Consider the following 12835-nt stretch of genomic DNA (forward strand, 5'->3'; position numbering starts at 1 on the left):
CAAATCAGATCTGGAATGGCATATCTTTCTACAGACTCTCACAATGCATGCAAACAGCATTCACTCTTGGCTCACAAAGCAAGAAAGCTTAACCTGCTAATTCCTGTCTCATAAAATGCCCTCTGTAATGTGACGTTTCCAGCTTCCATTGTGCAGCCAAGCAGTCAGCACCAAGTGCTGCATTGCAATCGGTTACACATGTTGATACAGGTTGAAAACAAGCATTTCTTGCAACATCTTGCACAAGAGTGTTGTGCCCTCATGTGGGGGAATTAAGGTATGAACAATAGCTCTTCCCCTGTGTAAGCTGATCATGCTGAGAGCAGCACTCTTTTGTTTGATTAAATTGCACCTGTATTGCTCAGAGTATCTCATAGTCAAAAGCAAGATGGAAATTGGATGAGAATACCTTTTGAAATCAATAAGAACTACAAAGCAAACTTACAAAGGGTAAAATGAATGCAACTGACTTCAAAGGTCTTGGGTGCATCTAAACTGAAGTAAAGATGAAACATATAAACAGTTTATTAAAGACACATTTAAACCAAGAATGGTTAACTTGGAGCCACAGCCCAGGACCAGAATCCAGGGTGTTTGATTTCATTTTCTGTACTTACCAGTCTCCACAGTCAGCATAACTCTCTGAGAGCTAAAGTACAGCATTCTTCAGAGAAGTAGAAGGAATCCTGTGACGATTTTTCAAGATTTCAATGTTACAGAAATCTCTAGTTCAGGTGCCACTATGATAGTGTCCAAGTAAAGATAGGAATGTGAAAATGCACCAGAGAAACGGGATATGCTCTATGTCAGGAACTAATGATTTATAGACAGGCTGCAAAGAAAATCACTGAAGGTGAGTCTTTGTGCAAACCTTTTTTCTTCCAAGCAATGGAGATGCAATGAGAGATCCAGCTACATGACTGGGTTACCAAAGAATAGACGATAGATTAGATGTCAAGGAAGAGAAGGATGTCAAGGAAGAGAAGCATGCAAGTGCAAAGTATCAAAGCATATTGCATATAAATATTGGATGTGGTAATAATATCAAGACAATGAAAACATTTTGGTGGGGCACATCAAAGGTACGAGGTTCTGCTTTTAGATGGTGAGTGGTCTTGAAACAAAAGGTGAAAGTGTAATAAAAGAAGAGATCAGTTGGGAGAAGTTTGAAGTACTTGTGATCATAACAGTACAAAAACAAACAAACAAATAAATAAATAAATAAACTCTGTTGAATTCCCACCCAACTCAGGAGCTTTTTTCTTTGTGTCATATCATAATGTTTAATTCTGGATGCAAAACTGCACTTTGTCTTTGGAACATAGACTTTAACCAAGTGCTGTAAAAGATGGATCAGTCTTTTTCTTATTCCAAATGAATAGAAGTGATAACAGAGAGAGAGAAGTTTGACACATTTGCACACACATTGTCTTCACTGTGAAATCAGGCAAAAGTTTAACAGAAGAGGAACACACATTTATAGATGTACAGTGCTTATCACTGGGAAAAAAAATGAAATGTGGTCAGCCAGCCCTCTGAATTCACCCACATCAGAATGCTACCACTGGGAATGTGGAAGGAGGCCAATACTCTAGGGTTTGCTATTACATGTTGTTGTGGTCGTGTCCCTTTCAAAAGCTGCATGCAGTCATCATGGTCATCCTTTCAATGAACATCAAGCAAAACCCCTTACTGAGCTTGCTATATTCCACATAGCCTGGAAACACTCCTGTGTTTTTTCACATTTTTTATCTTACTTTCTACATGTGCAACCAATAAAAAGATTCTTTGTTACAATCTTCCTGTTAATTTCACCTCAAATACCCTCAATGAGTAAACATTCTACTGTCTCTTCAATACTCATCAATATGATTTTTATTAAATTATCACAGGCAATAATTTGCAGAAATAAATACATGTATAACTATATTCCTATCTCCTTCAAACGTGTTCTCTTTAAAATAATATAAGCAATTATTAAGAATATTGACTCATTCAAAACAGAAAGTATAGCAAGTAGAAAGGAAGTCTTAAAGACCCCCATTGTCATTAATATTTCCCTCCCCCCCCCAAAAAAAAAAAAAAATATATATATATATATAAAAATAAATAAGTCTGTGCAAATGAAGGCAATAGCATAGACTCAGTAACTACTGTGTTATCAGAATTCACTCACCCTAGCCAGACACAGGAAACAACAGAGAAACTGATGCCAAAATTCACTTTCAAGAGTTCCAGGATCTGTAATAGTGAGAGCACATACTAAAAATATGTGGTTGCATTATTTTTGTCATCTGACACAAGACATTAGCAAAAGAAAGGTCCAAACAGTCCAATAATTTTAATAAATTACTTGTGGAAACAGTATCCTTTAATACTGGAATGTGCTCTTGATAGTAAATAGGTAGGTAACTAGGGATACTAAATTTGGTTGGTAATGGATTTAACTTCACAAAATGAATACAATTTATCTATGCCCTCCAACTGAGAACTGAGCTTTATATCCCTCTCTACCAAGACAGCAGTCAAAGAGCAATTAGACCTGTTATGAAGTATTATAAAGCCATCATTATTTCATGTGTGAGAGCTCTCAGATTTCAGTAAAATAACACAGTCACTGCATATCACATTTTATACAATCTCAAGATGACAGATTTTGTAACTTACTAAAGCAAGACCTAGTGAAATTTTCCCTGTATGTGTATACCCACTGCACCTAACCAGCAATGATGGAGCAAATACTTTTACATCTAAGACTGTATAGAACTGCCATAGATCAGGTAGATGCATATACTTGGTATTTACTTGAGATGAGAGAGCAAGGAATGTATTTTATATAAGCCAAAATCCAAGAAATTCACATATCAGACCTCAGGGAATTCAACTGTAATCCACAAAGTTTGACCAGTGTAAAGTAGACAATGTTTCTTCCTTACGTGAAGCAAGGTGTTTGGATGTTGAATGTCCAGTGTTATTGTCAACAAGCTGTGCCCATACTTAGGACGCAGACCAGGTCAGCGAACCCTGTCTGGGGTGGCAGGGGCAGAGACAACAGAGAGACAACCTTCTGAAGTATCAAACAGCTCAACGGCATTTCAGGCTTGCAGGGATATTATAGCTTGTAAAACAGTATCTTTAAAAGTGTGCTAGGGAGGTATTGAATGAGGGCAACTTCTCTTCTAGACTGATAACTAAGAGCTTCTCATACAAATGACAGGCATCCCTTATGTTTTGTCTGCTAGCGTGTTCACACTATCGAGGAACAAAACTCATGGAAATAACTACATTAGAAACTTGGAGAGATTCAAGAAAACTTCTAGATTTAGATGTTTCCTAGGCTGCACAATTGTTGGCCAAAAGAAAGAGCACAATTAAGCGCATCAGAGAAAGGAATGAGGGAATGAATCAGGATTGAAGACATCATGGTGCATCTGCTGTGCCTGCTGAAATGGTAGGGAATGGATTACATAGATTAACTGTGTCATCCTTCATCCTAGGGATCATATGATACCTCAGGTCTCAGTAATACAGTACATCTGGAGTGAAAAATGATTTAGTATGAAACAGTCATCAGCTTTGTCTGAACAGATGGCTACCAGTCCTTGAAAAGAAGGTGGAGAGTTGGAAAAGTCAAGTACACCCACATATACTGGGGTCAGAAATGGCAAACACTAACATGTATCTGGGGGAATTGACTGACTTCTGGCTGCACCTGGGAAACAAATGAAGGACCTTTTTCCCCTATTCCAGTAGACCACAGGAATAACAGTGGCCTGCCCACGACCCGCTAGTTCAAAAGTCCGGTGTGTGGAAATGCTATGCTGAAAATGGAAAACATGCCTCCTTCTGAAGAAACTGCTGAGCTAAAGGTCAGTACTCATAAACAGTACTCATAAGCAAGCTCGTAAACGGAAAGCCTATTTTTTGGTTTATTTGTTTGGTTTAATGTGAAGCAAATCCCTCAATCTAAGCTCCACAATTCTGAAGTACCCTGGACTTTCACTTTGTATACAGACTTTGTGTTTGGCCACTATGATAATGAGGAGGCAAAATCTTGGCTATCATGAAGGTTCTTTAAAAATTTAGACTTCATTCAAATGTTGATGACTTGCATTCTAAATAGAAATATGTTAGACTTTCCTTGGCTCCTCTTATTTAAGCCCATTTTTTGTTGTGGGTATTCGGAGGAAAGCACAGTCACACTGAGTGACGTAGAGAAAACATAAGTGGAGAAATAGTGGAAATAATTGAAACATCTGTGAAAACTGAAAGGAATCAAAGCTATCTAAATAAGTACACCAGCATATGGATAATTAGGTCCAACATTGCTCTCCTTCACACCATTTCAGTGTGAGTAATTCCAGGAAGCCACCTGAAGCACAACAGCAGCATAGAAACTATCACAAACTGTACATAATTTGGGCCAACCACTTTCTCTGCTATATTGTGAATGCATGCATTACAGAAACCAAATTTTCTACATGTACTTTGATGCCTGTATAGGACACATCCTACATGATTGAATGACTTTCCTTTCAGATGGCCTCTAGAGCAGAAAATGCTGTCTGTCCTAAATCCAGTAACTCCTGTTCTTCAGGAAATTAACCATCCATAAGTCATGACTGCAATGGAAATAAATATTACTGATCATACAAAAAATGTGGCCATGCAGACAGAAAGCGAAAAGCAAGAGAGGAGATAATGGAAACCCAGACACATAAATCAGTGAATTTAAGACTACTTAGAGAAGGGAATTCATTCAACAATGTACTTCTATTAACATCCAGGTTTTAACGTAGAAGATACAATGGTTTTGAGCCACTTATCTCAAGTGAATTAAATGACAATTGTAATGTAAGTAGTGCCCTTCCTCCACCACAAACAAATGATGTGCCCAAAGTAAAACAAAGCAAATAGAAACCAACTCAGAGGATGAGGTTGGCAGTGAAATCCAAGAACATTTCCATGTCCTGTTTACACAATTAGGGGCACCTGCAAGGAGAATAGACTATTTTCTTTCCTAGTGAAATTAAAAATAAAGAGCCAGCTTGCCTCAGGATGGATGTTACTGCTTGCAGAGAGTTTCTGAGACAATAGGTTAGTGCTTCTAATCTATGCAGCCTTGAATTGAACGTCTTATCACAGAATATAGTGAAATAGATATACAAGTACTCAGGAAGAACAGACAGAGAAGTGTTTTAGAGTAAAATTGAATGTTTAATAGTAAGCATTTTAATAATTGCTGAGATGTGAATTAATTGATTTGAAACAGAAAAATCTTTCCCACTGTTTTGTGCTAAATTAACAGCCAATGCCTTTACCTCCACTGAGACAAAGCATGCTGGAAAATGAGAATAGGAGTTGAGATACAAAGCCACATTTGTCTGCCTCATGTTTGATCTTGAGAAACTCCCTTGTATCCAGTGCAAACTGGCAAACTGCTCACAGTGCCCCTCGAGTAAAAAAAAAAAAAAAAAAAAAAAAAAAAAAAAAAAGAAAAGAAGATATTAAAGATATTATTTTATTTCTGCTCACAACAGGTTATCCACCAGTCAATCAGTCAATCTCACATAACTTACCTATCCTGCTCCCCAGCCCCAGCCTCAACCACAAATAAGAGTTACCATTGGTCTATTTTTACAAGTGGAAGCAGAAAGACAAAGTGATGTTGCAGCAGGTGCCAAGGACAACTGTATTGAAGCCAGTGGCTGCTGAATTCTGGCTCCATTGTTCTGATCCATGGGCCCTTCAGGTTGTGGCCCCTGCCCAAACACTACTGCAGAAGACTGCTGGTCTTGTGAATACCAACTTTCACTATTAAATTAATACAACCAAAGTGATCAGAAGACAGAAGCCAAGCTCAGCAATCCTTTGTTTATTAGGCAAAGGACACTCAGATGTGAACTTTAGCTTGTCTTGTCATAGCCTCTGCAGGTAGAAGTGCTGTGCTCTCCTTCAAGTCAGAGGGTTAAACCACAACAAGGTCAAGGTCCAGTCACAAAAGTGGTGTGACCATTGCTATAGGAAGGATGAAATGCAAATGCAAAAAAGGTCTAAACCAGAACACATCCTAACTACGCTTAAAGTCAGGTATCTGCCTCAAAGATTAGAGCTAGGACAGAAACTTATGCAAAATGAAAGGCAGGATTCTCAGTCAGCATTATTTACAAAACCCTAAAGCCTTGCTCTCATTTTGAGTTGAGGCCAGTTTACACTGAGCCACACAGAGAAGAAAGAAAACACTTTGGGGCAAAAGACTTAATTTCTCTCATCTGAAATAATATGTCTGCACTGAGCGGTATCACCAAGTGTTTCTTCATCATGAATATAAGCAGAAAACTGTGCTACACATGGAGACTTGACACCTCTTTCAGAGTCCTTCAAGCCTAGTGTGGGATAGCTACTCTATATTTCACAAAGGTCTGCCAGTTGCTGCCATGACTGCTGGTACTGCTGCCACAGTAGAAGCCAACTTCCTCTGTGTCACAGTGAGTCCCTCCCCTCTGCTCGCACAACAGACTCTTTCATATCTCATCTCTCAGTGACAGTGTTCTCCAGAAAGGAGGAATTCTCTGCCTTGTCAACCCTGACCCCTCCCAGAATCTCACCCATTTTTTCAAGGCACATCTCAAAACCTGTGGGCCATATGCACATCCACAATCCTGGCCTGGAGTCAGTGTAATTCCATTACGCAGAGTGCAGATCCAGCCCCACAGTATGCGTTTTTTTTTTCTGGTGCCTTTGCTTTTTCTTCAGCTATGTTCCTGCTTCAGCATGTTCTGAAAACTTTGATGACACCTGATGTGGTGGTGGGATGCTTTGCAATCTGTGCACCTTCTGACCACAGCCTAGTGTCCTCAAACCATGTAAGTTTTAGAAAAAAAAATGTTTTTAAAGAAATAATTACACAATACATTTATTATAATAAAGGGGAAATTAATTTCCTTTCATCTTTAGGAAAAATGGTAATTATGATAAAGAGGCAAATGGACTTTAAAAACTGTCTTAGATTCAGAGAAACTGGAGAAATACCCTAGCTAATTTCCTTTTACACTAGTGAAACAAAGAGCTATTCCTATGCACTTGGTAGATTTAAACCAATGTACAACAGCAGCATTTAGGAAGAAAATAAGGTCCTGTATTCTTTTAATAGGACTTGAGCTTGGTGCCATAGTAAAAATGAATGCTGCTGCAAAACATATGCTAAAAGCATGCTTTCAATAAGTGTTCTAGCTTTCAGGAAGCATAAGAAGAGTGCTGATAAAACTTTGGCAGAAGATCTCCAACATCTGCTTACTGTGATCCCTGTTAGAGTGGGATGGGATGGGATAGAAAAATAGAATAGAATAGAAAATTAGAGTGGAGTAGAGTGGAGTGGAGTGGAGTGGAGTAGTTCAGTTGAAAGGAACCTAAAAGGATCATCTGACTGTCTCAGGGCTATCCAAAAGCCAAAGCATGGTACTGAGGGCATTGTCCAAACACCTCATGAACACTGAGAGGCACGGGGCACCAACCACCTGGCTAGGAAGCCTTTCCCAGTGCCTGACCACCCTCACGGCACAGAAATGTTTCCTAACTCCCAGCCTGGCCCTCCCCTGGCTCAGCTGTGCACCCTGCCACAGGCGAGAAGGAGCACGGACCAGCACCTCCCTGCTGCTTCCCCTCCCCAGGGAGCTGCAGGGAAACCTGGGGTTCCTCAGCCTCCTCTTCTCCAGGCCAGACAGCCCAAGTGTGCGCAGCTTCTCCTCTCGGGGCATGCCCTCCAGGCCTCCTGCCAGCCCTGATGCCCTCCCTCTGGGCACCTTCAAGTGCATGAACACCTTTTTTGTGCTGTGAGGCACAGACCTGCACACAACATACTAAAAATAGTGGGAGAAGCACCTCTATATGCTATGCTGTATTAATGCACCCCAAAATGCAGCTTGCTCTCCTAGGTGCCAGGGCACATAGCTGGCTCGTGTTGAACCTACTGTTCACCAGCACCCCCAGGTCCCTTTCTGCAGGGCTGTTCTCCAGACACTGGTCTCCAAAACTCCAAAACTGTGCCTGTGTCCAGCATTACTCCATACCAGGTGCAGCACCTGGAATTTTCATCTGTTGAGCTTCATATGCCATTTCATGCCATTGCTAATTGCCCAGTGCGCCATTCTGACCAGGTCCCTCTGCAAGGCCTCTCATTGCTCCTGGGGGTTTCAAATTCCTAAAACTTTCTAATACACTCTGCATAAAGCAAATTAAGAAGGGAGGGGACATGAGGAAAAAGAGATTTACAAACAACTCCCTTGCCCCTACCTTCATCAAATTTGTTTCTCTCTTTCTAAAAGGAAAGGCACTTTTTCACCATCTCTATTTTTCTATTAAATTTACAACCTGAAGTGTTGTAAAGAAACCTGGTTAGCAATGTGGCAATACAGTCTGACAAAATAATAAGTTTGGAAGGTGGAAACAGCTTGAGTATGAGTCCATCTAGGTCAGAGAACTGCATGCAAATTTTGGCTGTTTAAAGAAACAGTCACCTTGCCAGGATGGGAGTTCTTGAGCTGTAAAAACCTTTGATGGGGGAAAAAAAATAAAAAAATAAAGTAAGGTAAACATCAGGAAAATTTAAGGTTTCCTGTTGGAAAAATTAATTAATTAATTAATTAATTTAAAAAATCCAGCCATAAGGAAGTTGAAATCCTGGAATTGTTTCCTTGCCTTTATATTTCTTTCTTTCTTTCTTCCTTTCTTCCTTTCTTCCTTCCTTTCTCTTTTATTATTATTTCTTTTTTCTTCTTCCTTTTTTTTCTTTTTACTTTTTTTCCCATTTCTTCCTATCCCTCAATTTCTGGAACAGTCATTTTTCACTACTAGTGGGTGATGGACTTCCATATTTCCAGATATAAAGTAAGAAAACAGTCTTTTTGGGGAAAGATTAATTTCCTAGTCCATCCTTTCCTTTAAAAAATGGCTTTCATATTTTAATCTCTGTTTTGTCAGACTGTCACACCTTCACAATTTGTAAGTTAGAACTGAATCCTGAATTACTGACAAGCTTTCTTGGACATCATTCTTTAAAAAAAAAAAAAAAAAAAAAAAAAAAAAAAAAAAAAAAAAAAAAATGTGCTGTCCCTACCCCAGAGAGGTTTTGTTAACTTCACTTCTGAAAAAGCCCACATTTCAGATGAAAACTCTAAGCAGTCTTACTTTCTGTGGACAGATGCACATACTGGACATTAAACTGAACCTATTCATAATGGGTTCATCATAGCACCCTCAAAGCAACTGCCAAGCAACAGTAACTACCATCTCTTTTTATTTATTGACTATTTTTACAAGTATGGGAATGACAAGAGGAAAAAAAAAAAAAAAGCAAAATAATAACTTGCATAGAAATATATAATTTGTTTTCAGCCATGATGCTTACACTGGAAATCTATATTATTGTTGTATGTGACTACTTATGCCCCCAGTGCTAAAGGTACACATAACAATTGAAAGTCATTGTTCCTGTGCTCTTTGTCATGAACACAGGCTAAGGAAGTGCTGTTACTCACACTTTCCAAACAAAGAACTATAGCACTGACAAATGCAACAGGCTGTAGTCAGTGGAACAAAAACTAAAAGCAATTTTTCTAGCTTTTCAGAAGTTCCAGATAGCATTATCTCCTTCTTACCTCCCCAGATCACTTGGCTACCAGCACATTAGCACCAATGAAATGCTATAATGATAGCATGCTGGGCATGAGGAAAACTATTATCATCATGTATCAACACCCCAAGAGAGTGTGTCCTGACTACCTCAAGCTACTTTGTATGTTACAAATAGGAAGGAGGAAAAAATAGGTCCATTGGAAATGTCTTTCATTGTTTTGTTTCTTGAACTTATGTTACCACATCAAAAGTAGTTCTATATATCCTCTAACTTTCAGCTTTTCTGATTAAATATATATATATATCAAAGGCATGAAGTCCCCTTTCATGGGGGACTTTGAAAATTATGGCCTTTCTATCCCCAAACATAAATATTTAATTACATCCCTGTCAAATCAAGCACAAAAAACCCCTCAGGTCAAACCAAACCAATGCATAAGGGAAACAACTTGGGTAGAAAGAATAATACAATGGCATAAATATTTCTACAAGTCTCCACAAGATATCTATTTAAATATTAATCAAATTTTAAAATATGGTTCATGTGCCACAGTGAACAACCAGATTTTCAGAAATTCTTTGCAAATGAATATGGAATTTAAGAAAATGTTTTTTTCTTTCAGGAAGATACTTAGCTAGAATACAGGTAGACTACCAGTTCCTCTACAATTACAAATCATTATATTCAAGGCTCGACAAAAGTCAATGCATTATGAAAGTAGGTCACACTAAGTAGTCAAGTGTTGTGCAAGGCTTGGAAATTATTTGCAGAAGTATTAAGGGCCATAGTTACCTATCTTCTCTTTGAAGTATATTACCACAGATTATTTGTTTCCAATATTTAGAAACATTTTAAACAAAAGACAGGGCATTTCTTGGAGAGATACCAATGCAATAACGAATTGGTTACAACCATTCAAAAGGGACAACCACCTCCAGAGTACACCCCCTTTGCTTTATTTCAGTATTCTTTCTGAATCGTATTATTTCTGAGTACATCAGTACTCTTTCTGAGAACTTGTACCAGGCTGCAGCACATCAGACTATTCATGAGGGAGTTGCTTGAACATTTAAATAAAGAGCAGGAAGACTTATGAAAGGATCAATAGCATTTCACAAAAAGAACCTGCCTGAAATACTTGTCCATGTATCCAAAATAGTATTAAATTAGTAAAACTATTTACTTAGTTACAAATTCCTGGCCTTGCCTTTGGCTAGCTCTTTTGGTGCATGATGGCTAAACTTTTCTATTTTAGGTGCAAAAATTTATCAGCATGCTATCCTAAAAAATTTAGAGATTCTTCCAGATTATACAACTTGTAATAATGATAAATTTTCACAGAGTGAATTCCAGATGCTTCTCAATAGCCATTTGTAATAATTTGGATATTAGAGTCCTTTCAGCAGGGAAAAAAAAAAAAAAAAAAAAAAGGCCTTCACAGACTGTAATTCATCTCTCATAAACTTTAGGTATGTTTCTAAATACCAGTGTTTACTACAATCAGATTAACTAAGATCTGTTGTTAGGTTTCAGCTGGGGAAATGCATTCTTTCAATTAAAACCAGTAATTTTTAATTATTTTTTTAAAATTAAATCTGGTACCTAAAGGGGGCTTACAGGAGAGCTGCGATGGGACTCTTTGCCAGGGATTGTAGTGACAGGACAAGGAGTAATGGGGCTTTGGACAACCTGGTCTTGTGAGAGGTGTCCCTGCCCATGGCAGGGGGCTTGAAATGAGATCATCCTAAAAGGTGCCTTCCAATCCAAACCATTCCGTGATTCTATGAAAACTGCCTTAATATTTTCTGTTTTTTTCTACCTAGAAGATACAACTTGTGTACCTAATAAAAGGCATAAACTTTTAAACTTTTTCTTCAAGAAACCACATGCTCATGAGCACAGTGTACCTAGAATGTTGGCCAAAGCATTCCAGGCTTTCCAAACACCTGGCAAGAAGTCTCTAAATCACAGCAACACTCAGCACTGCATTCAGCTTTGGCCAGAATATTTAGCAAACATCCCACAGCAGAGCAAGTTAAAACATAGGTGCAGGAGCACTACATATGCCTTTCAGGCCAGCCTTCTCTCCCCAGGGGTGTGTTGCCACCCTTTGGAGCCCAGATGCACAGCCAAAAACAGCAAGGGCAGGGACCAGCAGTGCTTGGTTGCATCAGGTCACTGTCCCTTCAGATCAATGCTTCTGCAGCATCACAGGGCTCTCTGGGCTTCTCTCTTCCCTGCAAATGCTCTCCCCAGGACCTAGGCTGTATGATACTGAAGATTCGAAGTATCTCTTACTCTGTATTCGGACAGGACGTTATGGGTGTGACCAGGTTTCATGTCACATCAACAGTGAATAGATGAGGGCTGCACTTCCTCACTGGTTATATAGAGAAAAGGAAACCTAAGAAGCAGGGTCACAGAAATCAGAAGCCATGAGAAGCAACAGGTGCCTGTATACCTTCACCTTACTGAGATATGGAACCAAAATTTGCAGGGTAGGCAATGCTAGTTTATGCCTGTTTGAAGCAGCAAAAAGAAACCCTCAGTGGAGATTCAGACATGTCAGGAGATAAGGGAGGGGACAATGCCCTTTTGTTTTATTTCCTTTATCACTTTGTCAAGTGATTCTACAGGTGGCAGAAGGAATAGGCACTGGAAATATTGCACATACTCAGCCCAAATGCCTAGTCAAGCTGCAAAACACCTCAAATTCTGACACTAGCCTTCAACAAAACAGGTGAGGCATCAGCTGAGTCCTGTACACCAGTTCCTGCCCCATTGCCAAGTACCGAGATCAGAAAAGCTGGAAGCTAAAGGCTGCAAGTGGAGGATCTGAATTTTCTGCTTATCCTTTATGTTCTGCAGCCAGCAAGATCTGTGGGATGACTCTATCATCTCTTCTCACAGTACAGATGTCAGCATCCAGGAAAAAACAAGAAGGGAGAAGTACCTGAAAGCAAAACTTTTCCAACTTGCCTGTGAAAGAGTTGATGGAGTGCAGTGCCAGCAGCTGGAAAATCAAAGCACTTTCTATATGAATTCTATATGAATAATTTCTATATGAATTCAAAGAAAATTAATATTAACAAATTGCTCACATTAAATCCAAGTTACTTTTTGCTTTGAAATTGAGTAGCAATTAATATAACCTAAATTCTGGGTTGTTGTGTTCCTATGCTTGAGAAGTGGGAGTGGGCT

The sequence above is a fragment of the Aythya fuligula genome, chromosome Z (genome assembly GCF_009819795.1).
Source record: "Aythya fuligula isolate bAytFul2 chromosome Z, bAytFul2.pri, whole genome shotgun sequence".
In the NCBI taxonomy this organism is placed as follows: domain Eukaryota; kingdom Metazoa; phylum Chordata; class Aves; order Anseriformes; family Anatidae; genus Aythya; species Aythya fuligula.